The sequence below is a fragment of the Ambystoma mexicanum genome, chromosome 6q (assembly GCF_040938575.1).
Source record: "Ambystoma mexicanum isolate Mex_15411 chromosome 6q, UKY_AmexF1_1, whole genome shotgun sequence".
Classification (NCBI taxonomy): domain Eukaryota; kingdom Metazoa; phylum Chordata; class Amphibia; order Caudata; family Ambystomatidae; genus Ambystoma; species Ambystoma mexicanum.
In genome coordinates, this window is record NC_090937.1 from 649,250,184 (window position 1) to 649,273,772 (window position 23,589).

At 44.0% G+C, this 23,589-nt stretch overlaps 1 protein-coding gene across 4 annotated transcripts in view; it reads right to left on the bottom strand.

Moving 5' to 3' along the window:
- The window catches only part of LOC138516193 (uncharacterized), a 402,743-nt gene that overhangs the window by 281,517 nt on the left and 97,637 nt on the right, over nt 1–23,589 (bottom strand). The gene's annotated exons all lie outside the window — the stretch shown is intronic.

The following is a 23,589-nucleotide window of genomic DNA, read 5'->3' on the forward strand; positions in this document are numbered from 1 at the left end:
CGGCAAAAATGCCATGGTTTGTGCGCTGCAATGCCTGTAAAGGATGCGGGGGACACCCCCGCAACCCCTGGATCCATTATACCATTTAAGGGGAGCAGGGGACACCCCCGCAACCCCCGATCCCCTTAAATGGTATAATGGGGCACACCTTTACTGGGTCAAACCACGGCATTTTTACCGTGATTTATTTTTACCGCAACATTTTTGCCACCATTTTATTACCTGATACCATAAGGACTTGCCGACTGAACAGTGAATAAGGACAGTACATATACATTCAATCAATTATGGCACAGAAGCAAGAGAATATTTAAAAAAATGTTAAACTAAAACACACGCAGGGTTATAAATTACCAATACATTATTGTTGTAGGTGTGCCTGTTAATCTCCATGCCTGCCGGCGAATGAAGTAAACCTGATTATGAAGCTGAAACCAATACTCTAGATTAAGAAATACATCGTCGTCTCTGAATGTGAAACAAGCCAAGGTCAGTAGTGCATGATGGAAAGTCAGTCTGGTAAAGGACATTAACCTAGACAGTCTCACTATTAGTTGTATTTCTGTATTTGTTATTTAACAGAACAAAGAAGACAAGACGAAGGGGTAGTCTGCGACTTTCATATCGCACTCCGAATAAATATCTGTCCTGATGAAGGCCAGAGTCTATACATTCTAAGAAGAACGCCAAGAAGGGGTGGATCCCACATTTTGGGCCGAAACACCTTGTGTCGACAACTATATTTTGCATAAATACCCTTCTAAGAAGCGGAATGGTAAAATAACATGACCACAGGGAACTGTACACAGAAACCAACATTCTGGCAAAAGTTATCCTGGATTGAACAATAATACCTAGACATACCTATTAAGTGCTTCAGCTTATATCTGTATGTACGGTCTCAGTTGCAAAAATAGAAAATGTTTTCAAATATGCATGTTACTATATTGAATGTACACACATGCACTCTAAAGATAAAGAACAAATCATGTGTAAGTCTATTCTTTAGATGATGTCTATGTCTGTTTTTATGAATGAACTTTTCATGAATGAATTCTGTAAAGATATTTGGCATGTTACAGCACAGAGTACAGCACTACTGCACAGGTAGCAAACAGCACAGAGTACAGCACTACTGCACAGGTAGCAAACAGCACAGAGTACAGCACTACTGCACAAGTAGCACATTTTTTTTTGCAGCACCACCACAAGGGTGTGGTGCATTGCTATATGGGTTACCAGATTAACAAGGAAAGACAGACTATTCAGTCAAAAACGATTTTAACATATAAGATGCAAATCTATTTTTACAGTTAAAAGCACACGTGCTCATTTAAAAATGCACACTATTTTCACCTGAAATGCCTATGGTGCGAGAGACACATTTGAAAATTAACAGCTAACCTATTAACCATTAACCTGACTAATAAAACCTTATTTAACATAACCCACTAATAAAATGTGTTCTCCACTGCAGAATTAGGCATACTCTGAAAGCCATTTAAATGTGTGTGCAGATTTTTTTTTCTTCTCTTCTCTGCCTGTTTCTCCGTGTTTTTGTGCACAGTAACTGCAGGAAGAAGGAAGTCAGATTTGCAACAATTGCAAATGTATAAGCAAAGCTATTGTTGAGAGTAGGAGGATGAGAGATGATGGATTTCATTGGGACACGTCATACAGAGGGCTGGGATGAAAGTTTTAGTGGGCAGTATCGGGGAAAAAGACAGGCAGACATTTTTCTGCACTACTGGGGAGAAGACCTGGCTGTGGGACTCCTGACTGAATGCAGATTCCTGCGTCCTGCTACAGTCCAGATTTGGCAGAGCTGGGAGGAAGACCTTTTCCTGGTTGGAGGCATTCCTATCTGCAAAAGCTAAGAATTCCAGGCAATGACCCCGGTTTGAAAAGGAAAGGCGATCCTTTTACTGGGGTTAATCTTCAAGGGAACCACATTCCGAAGGAGAACAGCTGAAGAAAACTTTGAACAGATAAGGTAATTACATAAGCGTGGGAGCCGTGTGTGCACGAAAATATGCAGTCACTGTAGGAAAGGGGATTCCTGTGCGTGTCTTAATCAAATACCAATGTTGCAATTTGAGTTCTGTTCTCCGCCACTCTCTTTGCAGTGTGTCATAGACAATGCTTTTACTGTACCATTTTATTTATTTCTGTAAAGAATGAGATCGTGTTTAAATGCAACTTTTATAATACAGAAAAATATTTGAAAACAGACGGGTGGTGTATTTACTATTTACCATTACAATGCCGATGATGTGGGGAGATTTTTAAACAGTGCAATGGTCATTTTAAGACAGATGTGTGCATGTCAGAATCAGTATGAATAATTGTGAGTGACTGTAGCATAGCTTGTTGGAGGTACATGAGCCAACGGGAAGAGAGACTCTCTGAACATAGCTCCCTACCGTATATAAGGTAGTGGAAATTACCACAAGACTACCATATATAGCTCTCTGTCGTAAATAAGTCAGTGAGTTCGCCCATGGTGGCACACCAACACTATCACTGAAAATGTGGTATTCCTAAAATGTAGGTCTGAGGTCTCTCTAGTGATCACACGAAAAATCTAAGCAAAGATAAGGGATTCTGGACATTGGGGCCACAAATAAAACAAGGGAATTATGCTCACCAAAATACCACCAACCACGTATACCAAATATGCAGGTCTGGGTGCTGAAATAATGCATGTCCATTGTATTATTGTTGCACATGGCCAAATCTGAATACAAAGAGTGATTATTGCTAAGTTATTTTTTGGCGGTAATAAAATACCGTCAGGCCCCAAATCTCCACAAAATACCCTACATATTTATGGTGCGTTGCAGGCCGGGAAAGTGATCATAGAGTACCTACTGGGCGTGGCAAGTGTGTCTCACACTGCCATTTGCACATTAAAGGGAACCCATTTTATAATAGCAGTGTGCCACTAAAAACGAATTTCAGAATGTCACAAAGGGAAACCACATTCTCAGATCTAGTGCAATATTTAGAGGCAAAGTTATTTGCACATGGGAATTGGTCTTCGAATAGCACGTTAGAATGGAGTAACCGCATTCAGGGTGAGGTGCAGAAAGAAAAACTAGACAATATTTTTGCAGAAGGCAGCTTAATTCAGGTCTGCCTTACAAGATTATTGAATGCAGCCGATAAAAGTGCAGAGAAAGACTGTTTAATACGGCTATGCGGCAAAATATGGTTTATTTTAAACAAGTCCCTGCGAATGTAAGAGAATGATACTCAGCTAATTAACAGGTTAAAGACTGAATTAGAGGGGGCAAGTAAAAATCAGGAAATGTTGAGAGCAGAATTGGATGTATGCCAAAAAGACATGCAATTAAAATGCAGAGACTTTGATACTCAGTTATCCAAAAGCAAGAAACAATTTGAAGATAGTGAGCAAGAATTGGCACACTTAAAAGCCTTAGTGGATCACATTAGGCAGGATAAAGATGAGGTTGTTTCAGAAATGCAGATTTTACAAAAAGAACATTGCGAAAAAGAAGGTGATCTCCAGAGTGCAGAACAAGAAATGATTAAAATGATTCAAGAAAGAGACAAGAGAAATAAAGAGTTCAATGAATGCCAAATGCAAATGTGCGATATGCAGGAGGTGATTAATAAAATGAGTGATGAAAATAATTATTTGCATGATGAAGCCAACAGACTCCTTAAAAAGTGTAAGGACTTAGAACAGCAAATGTGCATTCCCAGGTCCCAGGAGAGGCGGCAGGGCACCACATTCAATGGAGTGGAGGTGAATTCTAGCTATGCCCAAAGAGCTAGTGCTACAGTGGCTGGGCCGGTGACTGAACTTGGTTGCAGCGCCCTTGGGGGATTCAATACTCCCATTGGGGGCAGCCACCAATCTCATACACCTGAAAACAGGATTGAGTCACAAAATAGTGCAATTCCATGCATTGCAACAAGTAGCCCCATAAAAATAATGAAATCCATTAAAGCCCTGATCAAACCATTTAAGAAGGGAGGTGAATGCTGCATTGAGGATCACTTAGAAGCGGTACATGACATTTTTAAAGCACTCCAGATACCTAGGGAACAGTACAGACAATATTTTCATTTAACTTTAGATGCCCCGACGGCCAGCATCATAAGGGGATTAAATGAACAGCAGAATATGACATGGCTGGAGTTTGAAAAAGAAATTAGGCGTCATTTTTCTCCTTTTCAGTCATTGCAGGAGGCAAAGAAAGTCGCGTACACAATTACTGCTGGACCTAATACATCCCCTTGCCAGTTTTTACAAGACTTAAAAAGAGCATTCTCTCGCTTTGATGTATCTTTTGACTCAAATTCCAATGAGTTTAAAACTGCATACTTCTATGGGCTACAGAAAGACATCATATCCCAATTGGTCCGTGAATTTGACCGTGACAAGTCCCTTGAATGGATTGTACATCAAAGCACAAAGCTATATGAGGTACTTGTTGTAAAGTGACTTCCAGGCTTCTTGGGATTACTTAGATGTTTATTACAAGTACTTAAGTCACAGTTACATGAAGTTATATACATAAGTGGACAGGACATAACACTGGCTCCCATCACCCAAGCTGGGGAGCTCTAACTGGCTGGGTGTGGAATCCTTGGGTAAACATTCCGACATTCACAAGGCAACACTCCAACATGACATCACCAGCTTTCACATGCAGAGACAAGCACATCACAACACATCTCCTTCCTTTACTGATAAACATTACAAACACACTCAGGCACGACATAACACATCTCCTTCCTTTACTGATTCACACTGCACCCACACAGATACATCAAATAGACACAACATATCTCCCTTCTTCTCAAACGTCAACACACACGGACAAGCACACCACAGCATATTCCCCTCCTTTCCACATCCATCACCAGCATGGGGAATATCAATTCTTAGGGGCACTCTCCCTACATCTGTAGGCCACTAACCCTACACACCCACCTACACCTTCAAGCATCTGGGGTGATATCTCCAATCGCACTGGTGGATATGCTACCTCCAAATACTCTAGCAGATTCGCTACACGCTACCTCAAAATACTCTTGCGGAGGCGTTACCTCCAATCACACTGGCGGAGGCGCTACCTCCAATTACTCAGGCAGAGGCGCTACCTCCAAATACACTGGCAGGGCGCTACCAAATGACCCAAGCAGTAGCGCTACTTACACATACTCTGGTGGAGGCGCTACCTCCAATTACTCCGGTGGAGGTGCTACCTCCAAATACTCTGGCAGGGCACTACCAAATGACACAAGCAGAAGCGCTACCTACACATACTCTGGCGGGGCCCTACCCTCAAATACTCTGGCTTAGGCGCTACTTCCAATTACACTGGCGGAGGCACTACCTCCAAATAAAATACACTGGCAGAGGCGCTACCTCTAATCACACTGGCGGAGGCACTACCTCCAAATACACTGCCAGAGGCTCTACCTCCAATGATACTGGCGGAGGCACTCCCTCCAAATACTCTGGCGGAGACGCTACCTCCAATCACACTGGCGGAGGTGCTACCTCCAACTTCTCTGGTGGAGGCACTACCTCCTATTACACTGGCAGAGGCGCTACCTCCAATTACACTGGCGGAGGCACCACCTCCAATTACACTGGCGGAGGCACTACCTCCAAATACTCTGGCGGAGGCACTACCTCCAATCACATTGGCGGAGGCGCTACCTCCAACTACTCGGGCGAAGGCGTTACCTCCTATTACTCTGGCAGAGGCGCTACCTCCAATTACTCTGGCGGAGGCGTTACCTCCAAAAATACTTTCATGCTCCTCATGTGGGAGGCGCTACCTCCACTGTACTCGCGGAAGTGCTACCTCCACTATAGTCACGGAGGCGCTACCTCCTCACTTCATTGTAGCACATCCACAGGCTACACACACTATGGGTGCTGCCCCATTTCACATCTTCTCTGACTCACTCTCGCTCTCACCTCACTTCACCCATTACACTATTTCATAACATCCCAAACCTCGCATCTCTCAAAAACGTGCCTTTTAATGGAGAATGGTACTACGCATTAATTTCCTAATCTACACACATAAAGCCACACTGGAACAATGAGGGAACATGAATGCATCTTATTATGGAGTGATGAAAACTCACATAAATCCTCACTACTATGCTTGGAAATGCTACCTCCCAACTCACATACATTCTCACTGCTATGCTTGAAAGGGAAGTAGAGTATGCTTGGAGGCGCTACCTCCCAGCAACACCTGTGGTATGCCGCAACTCCTGTGGTATTCCTAACCACACACACCTCTAACATACCCAAATGGTCACGCAGGCTCTCCACCTTTACCCTGCACAACTGGATGTACTACCATCCAGACCGCTGTGGCACACTCACCACATTTTTCTAGTGTAATGGCGGCGCTACCACCCATACAGCTGTGGTTTCACTCAACCACACTCATACTTACATATACACTGGAGTCGCTACCTCCAAACCCGTGTGGCACTTTCACCCACATACAATACATATTCTGGGTGGTACCCAACACTCGACCACTTTGACTCTTAGCAAAATACATGTTTTACCCATGTGCACCCATTTCATACATGAGTCACATAAAACAACATTTTGCATTACCATTTTGCAAAAATTAAAATCCCAATAATTCATGTTGCACAATATATATACTTCTTTTCTCACCATTAAAGCAATAGCAAACTATATAATTACATTTCCTAAAATCCATGGCCAGTTTATGTACCACCCTGCATCTTTGTGGCACTCACCCACAATCACTCTGATACACTATGTTCTTGCACCTATGTGGCACTCACCCACCCATACACTTGTGTCTACACTGCCTAACAACTCAACTTCATAGTGACATTTGCGTACACAGCCCTTATGGCGTAACCAAGAAATATGCACATTTATTCCTACATGTCTATGTTGGCTGCAGTCTACCCTGCAATCCCTCAATGGTTACTCTAACCTCTATCACACCCTGCTACTGACTTGCACACATCTAGGCATATTGTGCATGTTCAGAATGTCCAAATGAGTCCTTTTGAACCTGAAATTCCTAAAAATGTGTTAAATCTAATAAATTTAACTTTTAACCTCACTTCCTGCACGCATATATCCACACAAAAACTTCTCATGCACCTCCCATGCTTGCCAATCCTTAACCTGTAACAAAACTCCGTTGGTACCACAAACTTAATGCATACGCATATTGTGCATGTTCAGAATGTCCAAATGAGTCCTTTTGAACCTAAAATTCCTCAAATGTGTTAAATCCAATACATTTTAGATCTGAACCTCAATTCCTGCACGCATATATCCACACACAAACTTCTCGTGCACCTCCCATGCTTGTCAGGATCCTTAATCTGTTTCCAAAACTAGGGTGGTAACACAAACTTAATGCAAAAACAGTTAAAGGATACACGTTGCTGCTCCTGAATGTCCAACGTTATCTTCTGAAAGACCAGATTCGTGACCATCATAATCACTTAAACATAAAATGATACACTGCAGCCATTACTTCAAATGCGGTCCTTGTGCCTCCTCTGCAGTCGCAGCACCTTGATGCACCATAACCCAAATTTGCTGCATTCCCTTCACCAGGAACGACATTCATGACAACAATGACATCCTTGGCAAATCCTATAGTGGAATTCGGATTTCCTACTGCGCTCTTATTCCTGTCTGATTTTCCGACTCACCAATATGCTCAGCAGTGCTCTACATCTCTCAGCCGGATAATACCCATAAAATCGTAGGCACACTGTGAAGATGATTCGTAACTAGGTCTCTCCTCTCACCCCACAACGCTCTTAGGCTTATTCACTCATCTTACGGCCCAATGCCTTCAGCTCTCCTCTTCCTGTGCACGGCAATGCACGTTGCAGGGTTCTTTCCTCATAACATCGTTTATTTTATTCTTCATCCTGCCTTGGTTAATGGCTTCGGCTACCGGCTGGAATCTGGCATGGTGAGTGCATTTTAATATGAAGATAATGCTTGAATCTGGCGTTCTATGGCATCGCCGACTCCCTTAAACCAGCTGTGATGTCACCAGTCACACTTCTGCCTTGGGGCAATGCTGATCTTCATAAGCCAAACGTCACTCATGCCACGTACCTCGACCCAGCATATGTCACCCTTCAACTTCAATATTTTAAAACGGTTCACTGCATCCAAAACACGATCCGCTTTTGATCCTTGAAAACAAAGTGGCAGGCAGGCAGTTTTCCCTGCTTCCCTTTCCCTGAGCATACGCTACCAGACTAGCGCTGCCTGGGTCTAACCTTTAGTTCACATTGCGCTTGGGACATGCAGAGCCAGTACTCGCTGCTCACTCCAGACTGTCACTTCAAAATCTTCCCTAACATGGTAGTGGCTCATTGGGGAACCCCTTAGCTCACTGTCCGCAGTCTCACATCCTTCTCCAAGTCCCACTTATGAACTCAAAGCAGACTTACACTCCTACATGGGAGGAAGCTTACTGGGCCTCATACTTTCCCCAAAGCTTACTTTTGGTTTCATATGAGGGTAAACAGCATCACATCCCTGTGCTGCTTGACTGGGGAATGATACTTTGACTGGTGAATGGAAACACCACTGCAGAGCTTTCTTCTTCACCCCTCAGTACTTCACACTTGCAAAGCAACCTCTGACAGGCGACAGCTTCACCCAGCACGCCATACACCAGGAACACCTTCCTACCACAAAGAGTTGCTGCTGGTCATGGCATCAGCTGTCTTCTCTTTCCCGCAGCTCCTTAGCTCCTCCCTCTCTCATGGGAGTCATCTTCACTACGAGCTTTGTTTAATCTACAGGTTTCTTAAACTAATGGGGTGGGATTCCTTCTTCAGTTTAAGGGCCCAGGTGTCATTTTAAGCTTCCTTTTATCTTCACTTAACAGACAACACTTCTGGTTTTACTTTAACAGGCTTCACTTCTTCACACAGATTTCTCAATCTTAAAGGCCTAGCTCCCTTCTTGAGCTTCCCTTCAAGGCCCTGCTCCTCTCTTCAGCCCCAGGACCCAGCTCTCCCTCCATTTTATGGGCAGCTTATCCTTCCTATATAGGGCTTCCTTCCTCCCTTTTGGTGCCCTGGGTGATGGGTCTTACTTGTGTTTTGGGGCAGTGTTGTCCTTCTTGTCCAACTTTTTCCTGCACCCCCAGCAGCAAGCTTCTTCCACTTTCTTCAGTTTCTTGCTCGCATGTTCTTCTTTTTAAGACCACCTCGTCGCCAATGTTGTAAAGTGACTTCCAGGCTTCTTGGGATTACTTAGATGTTTATTACAAGTACTTAAGTCACAGTTACATGAAGTTATATACATAAGTGGACAGGACATAACACTGGCTCCCATCACCCAAGCTGGGGAGCTCTAACTGGCTGGGTGTGGAATCCTTGGGTAAACATTCCGACATTCACAAGGCAACACTCCAACATGACATCACCAGCTTTCACATGCAGAGACAAGCACATCACAACAGTACTCTATTGTCAGGGTAGAGAAAGTGATAAAATGAAAGATACCAGGCCTAAATCTAAAGAACCCTCAGCCACAGTAATGGAAATCAGGTCAGCCAAAATGTCCCTTGAGTCTGCTCAAAGCCAAGGTAAAAATAATGTGACACCTGAACAAAGGGGTAATCAACAAAGATCGCCACTTCCTGTACCAATGTTCCAAACACATGATCCTAGTAATAGAGAGAGCTACATCAGCCCTAGATATTTAGGGGATAGACCCCGGGTAGGATATCGGCCTGATATGGCAGGTATGAACAATAACCAGAGACAAAATCAAGATCAAAGAAATGATGGTCCCTACCAGTCATTGGGGACACAGAGTAGGTTTGATCCCAACACCATGATATATGGTAATCAGGATAGGCCCCGATATGTGGATCGATTTACTGATAATGGAAATCAACATAGGGGCCAGTACCCACAATCTGAGAGACAGGACATGAGGCAAAACGTGAACTACGGTCCACGCCAGTACAATGATTCCCCACCAGGGGACTATAATCAAAGGATGGGTGCAACCCGCTCCCCTCCACAAATGAATCAAGAGTTCAGAAACCATCCCAACCGACATCAATCACCTGAGAGGTATCAGAATAGATCCAATCAGGGGGAAAACAACCAATATCGACCTAGGCCACAGAAAGAGGATCCTAGAGAGATGGAAAGGTTCCAGTGCCTTGAGGCCCAAGTGAAAATGTTAGCTGAGCAAATAGGAAAGCTCTATACAGCGCAAAAACAACCTTCCAAAGAGGGGGCTGATGGCCATAGCAATGACCGGGGGGCTTCCGAAAAGTGACTAAGTACTCATGATAATCGCAGTGCCAAAATGACAGATTGCTCTGATATAATTTTGCATAACGACTCTGAGATGCCTAATGGATTAAAAATGAAAGTACCAGTAAATGAAATTGTGATAGAAAGTGCAAATACTTCTAAAAAAGAGGTACGGTTTAACTTAGAGCTAAATACAACAGTAAAGATTTGCACAAATGAAAAAGAAACATTAGGAATTCCAAAAGAACAAAGGAACAGATTTAAGAAAAATGACTCATGCATGGGGAATACCAGTGAACAGGGAGTAAGTGGGGATGCCATAGCTCCTTCCCTGGGCAAGCAAAACAATGACCAAACACAGACAGAAAAAGGAAATACTCACAAGGAGGGTACAAGTCAATCACCTGAAGAATTCTTTGAGCCACATATTTTTGAAGAGGCTGAAAGGGCTGGTATTACACTAAATGATCACAAATGCACAGAATTAAAAAATGACAAATTGCTGAATGATGTTGTTACACATGTTCAGTTGGAAGGTTGTAATGTGGTCTCTGATGTTACCCAGATGGATGGGCGAACAGTGGCGACACTCCAAAAAACCTCTGAACATGGAGAAGTGAATAAAATATCTCGCACAGAAATGGGTAAAAAGGAGGGAAAAATGTCTTTTCATTTACCAATGTGCTTAGCCAAAAGTCAAAAAGACCTGAGAAAGGTGAGCCCTGAAATCAGTAAGAATTCACATTTCTTATGTGTATTAGAGGAAGTTGAGGACAGATATTATGCACCCATCACTGTAGAAGAAAAATGCCACACCTTCGCTATGATTGACACTGGCGCACAGGCCACAATTATGTCCAAGGAGCTGGTAAAGAGTATCAATGAAGGGAGGCCTCCACAGAGTCAGATCACAGTGAAGGCAAATCAAGGCCCAGTGCATAACTTTAATGGGGAGGAGGTGCCCATCATAGGTGTAACTGAGGTTGACATAAAAATAGGAAAGCACAGAATGAAACAAGAGGTATTGATCACATCTATTTGTGAAATTCCATTTCTGATGGGGACAGATTGCCTGAAAAGATTGTCTCCTCTCATAGATGGGGTGAATGGAGTGCTGTGGTCCTTAACCAAAAAACCATTGAGGCCTAAGAAACTAAAATCACAAAACAGCAATATAAATGAATGTCACACCGTTGCCAAAACAAATGGTGCTGTGGAGGTATATCTCCAGAATAGCTGCATACCTAGTGTCACTGTTATATTAATGTGTCAAGACAAAATGCAGAGCGACAATGAAAAACTAACTGTACAAATATACTTGGACCCAAGGAAAGATTGGCAGACTGCCATAGATGAGCACACATTACGTTTCTATTTAAAAGAGAAAACATGCAAACAGAATATTGCTCCTAAAACAGATTCAGAAAAACACATTACCACTCTGGCAGAAATACACATGGAAGATGAGCAACCATGGGTTCATGTTGGTATAAATGATTATCTTAAAACAATGAAAGCCACTTTAGCACTTGAACATGAAAGGAGTTTCATTAATGAGAAATTGTTGCAAAAAATTATGGAGAGGGAAGAAATCCCGAAATTTAGGATTAAAAACCAATATGTTTCTGGGTTGGACAGTCCAGACTTTGAAAACCGAATTGCAGGCAGATGCATGCTTAAAATTAGCATTGGGCAGAAAACAATTTACCATAATGTATGGATAGTGAGTGGAACACAAAAAGAGAAAATAAATGGGTACAATCAGGAGGCAGTGACAAAGAAGTTAATAAGTTGATTGTTATGATGGGACATAAACACTGTAATATATGTAAAAATATATAATATAAATAAATAAATAAATAAATAAATAAATGCACATATAATGGAAGCTCATGGTTGGTGTGCAGAGAGAAAGTGTGTTAAATATTGAATATCTGCTTGTTTTCTTTTAACTTGTGTTTAACTTCAGAAAAAAAAAAATGAAATATTTTTACCAAGCATGTTTTATTTTTGGCAAAAGGATGAAGTTAGTATTATGCTATGTACTTAATTTGTTTATTTTCTATTTTGATTTAGACAATTAACATTATTTGATCGGAGGTTCCGAGATCAGAGCCCACGGGAGAGACGATGGAGTCCTGGAGTCCCCTGGATGAAGACCAAAAGATGCCTGCCTCCAGGTGGAGGTGAAGACAAAATAACCGGAATGCCAAAAGAGATGACTACTGTGGATTCAAGATTGCCAAGATGAAAGAGTACTCGAATGAACCGAATAACATCGCTGGTCGGGACATACCAAAAGAGACAAAACAAAAGTTCCGGCATATGAAGTTCCACGTATTTATTATTTTAATTATTTATTTTAATTTGTTATATTAATTATTTGTTTTAGTTAGTTGTTTTATTTCGTTGTTTTTAATTGACTTGGAAAATTTAAACTTAAAGTAATGCCACTTCCACTGAGAAGGCAAATGTGGAACATTTTATGAACTGATGGACTCAGATGAAATGTTGATTGCAAATTTTTCATTGATGCACATGAATATTCATTTTGTTGGATTGCTATATTGTAAAAAAAAAAAAAAGAGAGAACAAGTTGTTTTTAGGAATTGGCTTGGATTGTAGCCAAGTTCTAAAAACAAAAGGAGGGTATATGTAAGGATATTTGGCATGTTACAGCACAGAGTACAGCACTACTGCACAGGTAGCAAACAGCACAGAGTACAGCACTACTGCACAGGTAGCAAACAGCACAGAGTACAGCACTACTGCACAAGTAGCACATTTTTTTTTGCAGCACCACCACAAGGGTGCGGTGCATTGCTATATGGGTTACCAGATTAACAAGGAAAGACAGACTATTCAGTCAAAAACGACGACGAAAATTGACGATTTTTAGCCCCAAAGCTATAGTATATATAAAGTTCAGCAAAGAATAGGTTGGCGAACCCGGGGGGGGGGGGGTTTGTTAAAGGAGGTTTATCGTCATTGGAAGGGTGGAGTAGTTCCCACGTGAGTGCCTTCCAAGCTTCAAGAGCCAAGCTCGCATCATCAGGGGAATTGGCAATGCCTTCTTCCCAGGCCGAAGTCTCTGCCCCCACCCAGCGCTCCAGCTCGTTACGCCATACAAGGAAACGTGGTCCATCAGGTCGCTTCCAAGCCATGGCAATAGTTCTTTTGGTGAGGATGCAGGCCAAATCCATAAATTTAACAGCATGCTTTAGTTTAGCCAATCTGGGATAAGTTCCCAAAAGGCACTCCCCGGGAGTCCATTCATATCTGGTCATGCCAGCCCACCTGCAGGTCTGCTCGACCTCGGTCCAGAGTTGTCGGGCCTTAGTGCACACCCAAAACATGTGCATGAGATCAGCATTGTCTCTGTTGCACCAAGGGCAGTTATGTTGGGGCTGCTCGTAGATCTCTGCTATTCGATGCGGTGTTAGGTAAGAGCGGTACAGAAAATTGAGCTGAATCAATCTGAATCTGGAGTTCCTGGAGACCTCCTTGGGGAACGCCAGTGCCCTTTCCCATTCTCCATCTGACATCGCTTGGCCCAGATCATTGTCCCATTTGAGTCTTAGGTCAGGACTCCGGGGTTGGGTTTGTCTGCAAGGTGTCGATATATTTGAGACACTAGTTGCTGCTGCCGATATATTTGAGACACTAGTTGCTGCTCCCCACCCAGGTTATATAGAAGTGTCACGACGGGGGTAGCTTCGGGTTCCTCAGGCCACACGTCCCACTTGGGTGGACCAGATATATTATTTCTGTTATGGGTAATGCTGATATTACAATTGATGTTTTTGTCTCGAATCCTGATCGAGCTAAGGCAAAATTATATATGATGGATTGGATCGATACTAGAGCTTCATGTCTCAAATATAGAGACTTTAACAATACCTGGTTTGGCCCAAAAAGATTCAAGCACGTTGAACCCTATTTATGTAGAGCTCCGTCCCCACAGTTGAGAAGCGCAATATTACGAGTGCGTCTCAATTTATGGCCAACACATGATGTACAAGCTCGAAGGAAAGTCATTAATGTTGAAGATAATTTTTGCCGTTTTTGTGGTGACCATTGTCAATCGCTTATGGGGTTAAGGCAAACACATTTTATTAATCATTTGTCCTATTTTGCTAACATGGAGCCAGAGAATAGATGGTTAGCGATTGTCTACACAAAGATGAGCATTCGCATAGAGACAGTGAATTCTTTGAACGCATTGAAGTTGGCAGAATAGTTTGTATCTGCAATTAATTAAAATAAGAACAGAGACAGACGATTTTTAAATGTTTAAAGTGATCATAATGTGAGTAATGCTTTCAAATGATATCTCAAACCTCTTGGATGAATGAGAATATATTAGGCAATGTGATCTGAGATGATTTTGAGATAGGTTGTGGTATTTTTATGCCCAGACAGGTATTATGAGGTTCTAATATGTTTTTTTCTTTTTCGGTTTTTTAAAGAGTTTGTTGCTTTAATAATGTATGTAATTAGAAATTTGGAGATGCCTGTTTGAAGTTATTCTAATTCGATTCTAATTCCTCTATCTCGGTTCAACGATTGCCTAATTATAGAATTTGTTGTGTTGTAATTGAAAAAGTTGATTAATTTCAGCTAACTCAAAAAAAAAAAAAAAAAAAAAAAAAAAAATATATATATATATATATATATATCTGATTACCTAAAAAAGACAATTTTTTTCTCACCTGTGTGCACACCCTGATTTCTTGCTGCTGTTTTAAAGTCAAATTTAGCTGTGTGCACATCCTGATTGTCTGCTGCTTTTCTAGATTCTAATTTAGCTGTGTGCACATCCTGATTTCTTGCTGCTGTTTAAATTCGATTTTAGCGTTGTGCACAACCTGCTTATCATTAGAATGTGTTGACAGTTCCACCCCCTCTGTTCTCGGTCTAGTCTGCGAGCTGTTCCTCCACCCTCATCTCCCACAGTGTTCACACTGTTCATTGTTAGAATCACAGTGATTGGTTACCCCCTCTATTCTGGTTTGTCGCTGCTTCCCACCCCCTCAGTTCCATTTGGCTCAGTGTTGTTATTCCCTTCAGCCCTACACCCGTTATCCCCTTTCCTCTGCATGTTCACTGTTTTATGTGCTTATTACCTCCCCCCAGTTCCCCAGTGTTCTTTTCCCACTCTTGTTCCCTGTCTCGCCCTCCACCTACTGCTCTCCCCGCACCTCTGCGGCCTCAGCCTGGTCAAGTGCACCTCATTATCTGCAGTTTGCTATGGCACTCCTATTGTCTCAAACTGCTTCTCTATCTCCTATCCTTCACCCCTTACTAAGTCCGGCAGGATGAAACTCAAGAAGGACACACTGGGCTCTAACCCATGCCTTCAGATTGCAGACACCTACGTCACTGCCTCTGCCAGAGAGACTCTCACCGGCATCCTCTTTGTCATTCCCTCACCGACCTATGGACTCTCCATATGATCGCTCTTATCTCTACTTTCTCTTCCTCACCCATGAAAGTTGGCACCCGTTGGGAGGTCCTTCTTGCCCTCTTCTCCACCTTCAGGGTCATCATCAAGGTCTACTGCAATGGTACCATCCTGGTGCAGGGTCCTCAACCAAACCATCTACTCTTTGATAGACTCCTCCCTCGCCTTGACAACCTGCCTTTGCCTTCTGCACCACCTCCTTCAGCATCCGTGGCTCCCTTGCCAGCTGTGCCCACCCTGGCTCCCTTGCCGCCTAACCACCCTTCTACCCTCACATCGGCCTCCTTGCCTCCGCCACCCACATTGACAACCTTGTCAGCCTCCTCCTCTTTGGTGAACCTGCCACTAACAGTATCTGGGGCTCCCTCGACCCCTGTGGCCCCTCCTGCACTGGCTCCCTTCTCAACCACTGTGGTCCCAGCTCCTCCTCCCCCTTCCACCTCTGTCCCCCAGGCACTCTCGCCACTTTTGGGAAGGATCACTGTCCCCTGGTCCCCTGCAGTAAGTCTTTCACAGATGGCAATCTGCTCCACATCGCCACGCTTAACACTCGCTCAGCTGTCAAACACTCCTCTGACATCTGCAACCTCCTTGAACTTCTGGATCTTGATGTTCTTGTCCTCACTGAAACATGGTTCAAGGATAGCTCTGTCACAAGTTTTGACACCCTTCTCCCACAAGGCTACAAGATACTCTCTCTGCCTAGACCAAACAGAATAGGTGGGGGGAGTAGCAATTATCTTCCCTGAGTGGATTCGTGTGTCTGTCATTCCCACTCAGGCCTATTCATCCTTTGAGTGCCTGCTCTGCAGGCTCTCCCTCTCTCCTAGCTCTTCACTCCTGCTGGCCGCCATCTATCGACCACCTGGTCAACCCCCCCTCTTCCTTTCGGAATGGGCTGACTTGGGCTCCTCTCTCCTTTCCTCCTCTTTGCAACTTCTCCTACTGGGTGATCTCAACATTCATCTCGACTCACCCGATTCCTCAGGACCTTTCTGAAATCTTTGCGAATCTCTCTCTTTCCATCTTACCCTCTGGCGCAACGCACCCCACTGGCCACACCTTGGATGCTCTCATGTCAACTGGCATGCCTCTATCTATCCCTCTCACTACTTCTCTCTGCTGGACTGATCAATCTTTCCTCTTTTCTCTTGAAGCTCTCTTCTCTTGCATCAGTAAGCCCGAAACTGCCTCCCATCCCACCCAACCCATGAAAAGTGTGTCAGTAGCTGCCTTTGTCTCCACCTACTCTGCTCCTTCTACTCCTGTGGCTGGCTCACACCCTGACCGCCCTCTCCAACTTTAACCTCTCCATTTCCAACACTCTTGATATTCTTGCACCTGCCAGGAGGGAACTACTGAAGCCTACCAAAAAGTGCAACTCTTGGTACGACTCCGAACTGGCTGCCCTTAAACGCAAGTGAGTTTCCTTTCAGGCAGCTGAACGGAAATGAGATTCCTCCTTCAAAGGCAGTATAGACGCTGCATCTGCTCCAAAAAAAAAAGTATTTATCCAAGTCTGCGTCTCTGTGGCCTCCAATAACACTGCCAAACCTTTTCAAGTCTGCAAGGAACGAGCCAACCCTACCGCAGCATCTTCAAACATTGCACCCACCCAGGCCCTTTGCTCGGCCCTGGCTGCACACTTCACATAAAAAACACAGGACATCCTATCCTCTTTCTCTTCCTTACCACTTCATGCACCAACATCTCTTGTACCGCCCTTGGCCACCTCCACCCCTCCCTTTCTCTCTTCTCTTGCCCCTGTCACACCTGACAAGGTCACTAGACAAGTCCAGTCTATGAAAGCCTCCTCCAAATAGGTGGACCCCTGTCCCTCCAAAACCATCAAGGTCAACATTGAATCTCTCGCCCAAGCCTTGGCTGACCTCTTCAACCTCTCCTTCACCACTGGAGTTTTCCCCACTGCTCTGTGCACCCTCTCCTCAAAAAACCTTCTCCTGGCCCTTCCATTCCGGCAAACTATCGCCCTATCTCTAGCACTCCTTTCCTGTGCAGACTCCTGGATAGGTTTGCCATTTCTCAGATTACACTCCACACTGAATCTGTTGGTTGCTTCCATGACCACCAGTCTGGCTTTAGAGCATCCAAAGGCACGGAAACTGCTCTTCTGAACATCTGTGAAGATCTGCTCTCAAACTTTGATTCTAACTCTCCCACTGTCCTCATTCTACTAGACCTCTCCTCTGCCTTCGATACAATGAACCACAACACCATGATCGCACGTGTCTGTGGTACCCCGGGCTTCACTGATCAGGCCATGACGTGGCGAACCTCCTTTCTCTCTGACCGCACATCCCAGGTGGAAATTGGGTCCTTCCTCTCCCTTATCACTCGCTCTACGTGCAGTGTCCCCAGGCATCTAACCTATCCCCCTAGTTTTTCAATGATTACATGGCCCCCTTGGCCCCTATGATACCCACAAATTTCAGTGTTATGTGGATGACACGCAGCTCTCCCTCAGGCTACCCTTGGTCTCTTCCTCTTCCTCACTAGTACCGGACTGTCCACAATTCAGTCGTGGTGTGCTGCAAACAACCTGTGCCTCAATGCCAGTAAAACAGAGATTGTCCTCATCGGGACCCATGCTCCTACCTTCCCTCTTTCTCTGTGGCCGGCCTCCCTTGGCCCTGCGCTTCCACCTTCCAATGAGGCAAAAAATCTGGGGGTCATTTTCGACTCCACTCTATCCTTCTTGTCTGACATCACGAACAACTCTAAAAAGTCCCACTACCAACTGCACCTTCTCAGAGGTATTATACCTTTTCTCACCTTCCCCCAGAGAGGCTCACTGTCTCCAGAGCCTTGGTCCTCTCTAGGCTGGACTACTGCAACAGCCTCTTTTTCAACCTGCCCTCTTCTACCCTCCGTCCTCTTCAACTCATCCAGAACAGAACCGCAAGACTTATCCTTGGCCTCAAGCCAAGGGACCACATCTCTCTAGTGCTGAAATCCCTTCACTGGCTCCCAGTGGTTGCAAGGATTAAGTTCAAGACCCTTTGCATTGTCCACAAGGCTTTCTGGGGCCTGGGCCCACTATCTGCAACGCTCTCTTCCTAAATACTCACCTTCCTGAGCCCTCTGCTCGTCTTCCTCCAACTCTCTGCAGGTGAGCCGCTTCTCCAAGCTGAGACTTGGGGTGAGATCTTTATACACTGCAGGTGCCTCCCTCTGGAACAGCCTCCCTGCCTCTCTCCGTCTTGAGCCGGATCTCCTTAAGTTCCAAAAACTCCTCAAGAATTTCCTCTTCGCCTCCTTCTCTCTCCCCCACCCCTACTAACCACCTCTTTCTGCTCAGTTTTGCCGACTGGCTGCCTGGAGCACCTTCAGAGCCTCACATGTCCCAAGCTTCCTCGCCAGTCTCCTGCACTTGCCCCTGGGCCTTGCACTTGCTGCAGCATTACTTCAGTCTGGTTACAACCCATGAGAGTGGTATCTCTCTGCACTTAACCCAGTTTCTGATGGGACCGGGCGCACTTGGTCCCTGTTGCCCCCGCCCCCCCACACACTTCCTGTTTCTGTCCAGCTGCATAATCTTAATGTACCATGCATAGTAAGATCGTTTGTCTTATGTTCCCTATGTCTTCACCTCCCATGCATGGTTGCGCTTTGAAACACTTAAGTATAAGCGCATAATAAATACACAATCAATCGATCAATAAGCCAGCCTGGAGGGTTTTGCCGTAGTTGAGGTAGGAATTAAACCAATGAATTCTGATGGAATTATTAACAATTGGTACTCAAAGAGGGGAGTTTGGCGGCCTCCCAGCCAATGAAGAGGAACAGAATGGGGTCTTTGCCACACAGTAAAGACCCCGCTCTGAGCATTCTCGGAGCGCGCGGCCAACATCTTCCCTCACCGGGAATCAGGCAAGTGCGCTCCCACGCATCCTCTTCCCTCCACCCCCTTTTCCACATATTGAATCCCCCTCCCACCCCCGCCCCACTTACCTTGCGCTGCCTTGTCTCGCGCCGGGAACACTAGTGTTCCCAGCATGCACCTGTCACATCAATGGCCACCATGAAAAGGCAGAAGGGACTATCTGTAGTTCCCTTCTCCCCGGTCCATGGCGGACATCTAGTTTTGTAGTTTTATCTCAAGTTGAGAAACGGCAAACACACTGTTTCTGAACTTGAGATAAATACACCATTAGTTCCCTGGTACAACGTGCCGGGGTAAGAATAGCAAAATATCACTTGCAGGGAGGCATTATCTGTCAGGTAATGCCCTGACGCTAACGTTGAAGCCCTCGCTTAGCTTGAGATTGTAGCTTATGCCCCAGGGATTTACCTGACTGGTAATGCCCCTCTGCTCAGGTTATATTGCTTAAGTAGAAGCAGGCGGATTCCATAGAACTCCATTGTAAATCTCTCCTGCAATAGTTAATTGCTGAAGGCATTTACACTTTTGCACCAGCGTAGTGGAAACGTGAACAGTAAAGGCAATATCACCTAGGTTTTTCTCTTAAATTTGAGACTAAATGGTAGAAAAGAGGATAATTGCATGGAAACAATTGCTTTGAAATCATGACCCAGAGGAAATATATGTGGGCCCGGAAACCTCACACCCTGATAAGATTAGAACAGCCATCAAATTAATGTTTTCGGATCTGCTAAAGCCTGCACTCAAAGTGACAAGGAGGTGCTTAGATTGTCTGCTGAAATCCACACCTTCTGGGGACAATTACGCTGACCTACCGTTCCTTTAAGACATGAGGGGGCTTCCAAGCCATTTTCCCTTATCCAATTAAGCTGTCATCCTTCAGTCATTCTGTCATCTGACTCTCTGTGACAGATGCTTAAAGCTGGCCTGGGGCAATACCTGGGCTAAAATCCCAAAGCATTCTCCCCCTGAAAAGGTCATACAGCTACAGAAAGCAAGAATAAGAGCATGGGAATGTGATATGTATTGTATGTTGAGGCTCCGTTTGAACCTTGGGGAGATCGAGCCGGGAGTCATCAAAAAATAAAAACTTTTTGCACTACCATAACCAGCTTATCTCTTTGCCTGCAGTCACCGACTTGGGAACCGGCTGTCGGTCTCAACTGTCGAATCCTAGCAGTTTAACTATTGCAATTGGTTTCCCTTCCCATCACTCAAGTTTCTCCCCCCTAATCAGAAAACGTCCAGGTGCATTGCTACCCATAGGTGAGAGATATGAGTCAAAGCAACCCTGGCTGGTTGGCCGGCTGACCAAATGAATGAGCACAAAACCCGGTGAGAGAAATGTAACCCTTTGCTGTCCAAACACAACTTTCATGAAACAGTACATATACAATGCATAGAACAACAGGCTACAGGTGACTGCCAAATAGAGCAAAGGGTTATATGTGGGGCCGTTTGGTGTGAAGGAAATAATTCTTAGGTAATAAGGAGGAATCAGTAACTCGGGAATGGGAGACACAGCATCAAGCATAAGTAATGTGCTGATGTTATCTGGAAATTAAACCCGGCTACCATTGATCTTTTCACAATTGTTCAGGTTTGTGGTCAACTGACAGCTCATGTAGCAGGTTTAAGTTTGTCTGATTGTCTGACGATGCCCTTTGAGCCTGTGTTTATCTCCTACAAACTCATTCTGCCTGCTGTGCTCGTTATCCAATCCAGATATATTCAACACAGGGATCGAAATTAAGATTGGCGTCCAGAAGCAAAAAGCAGCTCCTGGGTATCCAGTATTAACCAGTGAGCAGGAGCTACAACAGAGGGACAAGGAGAAAGTACATAGTGTTCTGCAAATCAAACTTTCACATAAGATGGAAACATATAATTTTGTTATTTTAATGGCGTAAAAACGTGCCCTAGCGATTACTTATAAATTGTCCCACATGCACAGTGTTAAATTCACATAAATGTGTTTGTTCAGCATCAGATGGCATGGAAACACAAAGGTAGCTAGCTCCTGGTAGCTGTTGGTGTCAAGCTAAGCATAGCTCCCATCTCACCTCAATTTCGAACGCTTCAACAATTGAAAGACATACAGACACGATGAGAGCAACATACAGTACTAGTAAGAAGAAAGTGACACACACAACCCTCCCCCCCCCCCATTTCACTGAACAGGCAAGGACACTGCCTAACTAATTACAATAGTTACATCTTTAACAGTCTAACAGTAAATCATTACAAAATAAATAAACATTAATCATTTAAATGTACAATTGTTTGCTTCTAGTTCATCCTTAATATTAACCCAGAAAGCTATTATAACCAATGGAAATGAGATTTGATACCCGTTTAAAATCCTCAACCACTATTCAAACCCTGAATGGAGACCTGACTACAGTATATGGCAAGATTCTTCAAAGTTGCAACCTCTTCCCTATTTTTACATAATCTACATTGGTCCATCTTTTTGAGGGAAGACCTTCCATACAACAACGAATTAATGATTTACCAGTCGATTAAGTTGGAAAGGGATAAATGTCCTTCTGCTGGAAAAGCAGAAATGTCCTTCTGCCTACTCGATCTGGAAAACAAGTCAGGTATTTTTGCATGCATGTGGAATCGGGCAGGGCTTTCAAATATTCGACTGAGTGCTTATTCTCTACCAAGTGTTCCAAATTCCTCTGCCTATCAAATAAACAGGTCTTTTTACCTCCTTCATAACCTCGCTGTTTGGGCTGGCCCAGTCAACCGATTTCCATGAGCCAACTCTTGTTTGTCTGCGAAAAAGACTCTGTAAAAGTATATTTAGCTAAGAGGTTCTAAAAAGACCTGCCTAGTGTTTGAGTAGTTTGCTTTTTAATACTAAGATATAGATGTCATTTTTTAAACGTAAGCATAGTGGGTAACAATAAAAGATTTTAATTCGGTTCTAAGAATTTGGAGTGGGACGTCGCCAAAGTTTACCTTCGACTTGCTCAAGCCAATTTGTTATCGGAAATCGGGACAACACATCCAAAACAGCGGTATTGGGCTAAGCATAACGTTGTACGCTTTCATCAATGGAAGTAAGAAATCAAACTGTTTTAATAGTCTTAAATGTCTTAGGCACGTTTTGCTCTAACAGCAGGGTCTATTTCTGATGAAGATGTAAGACATGACGCCAGATAACAGAAGGGGGCCACAACCTCCAACTTCTGCCCTTCAAAATGCCATGTTAGATTTTGTTTTCTATGCTGTGCCATGGATGACATCACTTTGATTTTGGTTATATTTACCACTAAATTAAGTTTGCTAGAGTAATGTGCTGCCGCATTCAATGGGTACTGAGTCTACTGCTCCAGTCCCAACTGATAGTTGTGGGAACTGCTCGCCATTAAGTGGTTGCCATTAAGTGGTCACCCGGCACGAGTGGTAGACCATTTAAAATGGTATAATTTCGCAACTGGCCATTTGTGCTACAGACCAATAATTTTTCATTTTGATCCAATGATTACAATACTATTGGTACTGATCAAATACAGTGTTTTATTTACACAGCCAACACCTGTTTCGACCTTTAACTAGGTCTTCGTCAGGGCACTTCCTCAAATCGTACTGACACCTATGTCAAGACACACCATAACTTGAAGGTCACTGTCTGATTCTCGTAATCATTGTGCTTCCAAAATATTCACCTTGTCCCTTTATCATGGTCGATACCTTGTAGCAGATCAATTCTAGCAACTGATCCCTCCAATACTCTGGGCTTTTTAGACCCAGTACCCCCTGTTGGGTTTCTCCTGCAGTGTCCCACCTGCTTATTTGTCAATCTGTGTAACTGATCAATCTCCTAGTGACGCACAGGGACCCAAACATCTACGGTGCAGAGGGATTGGATGGGAGGGGGGTTTCTGGTGGGGGGTAT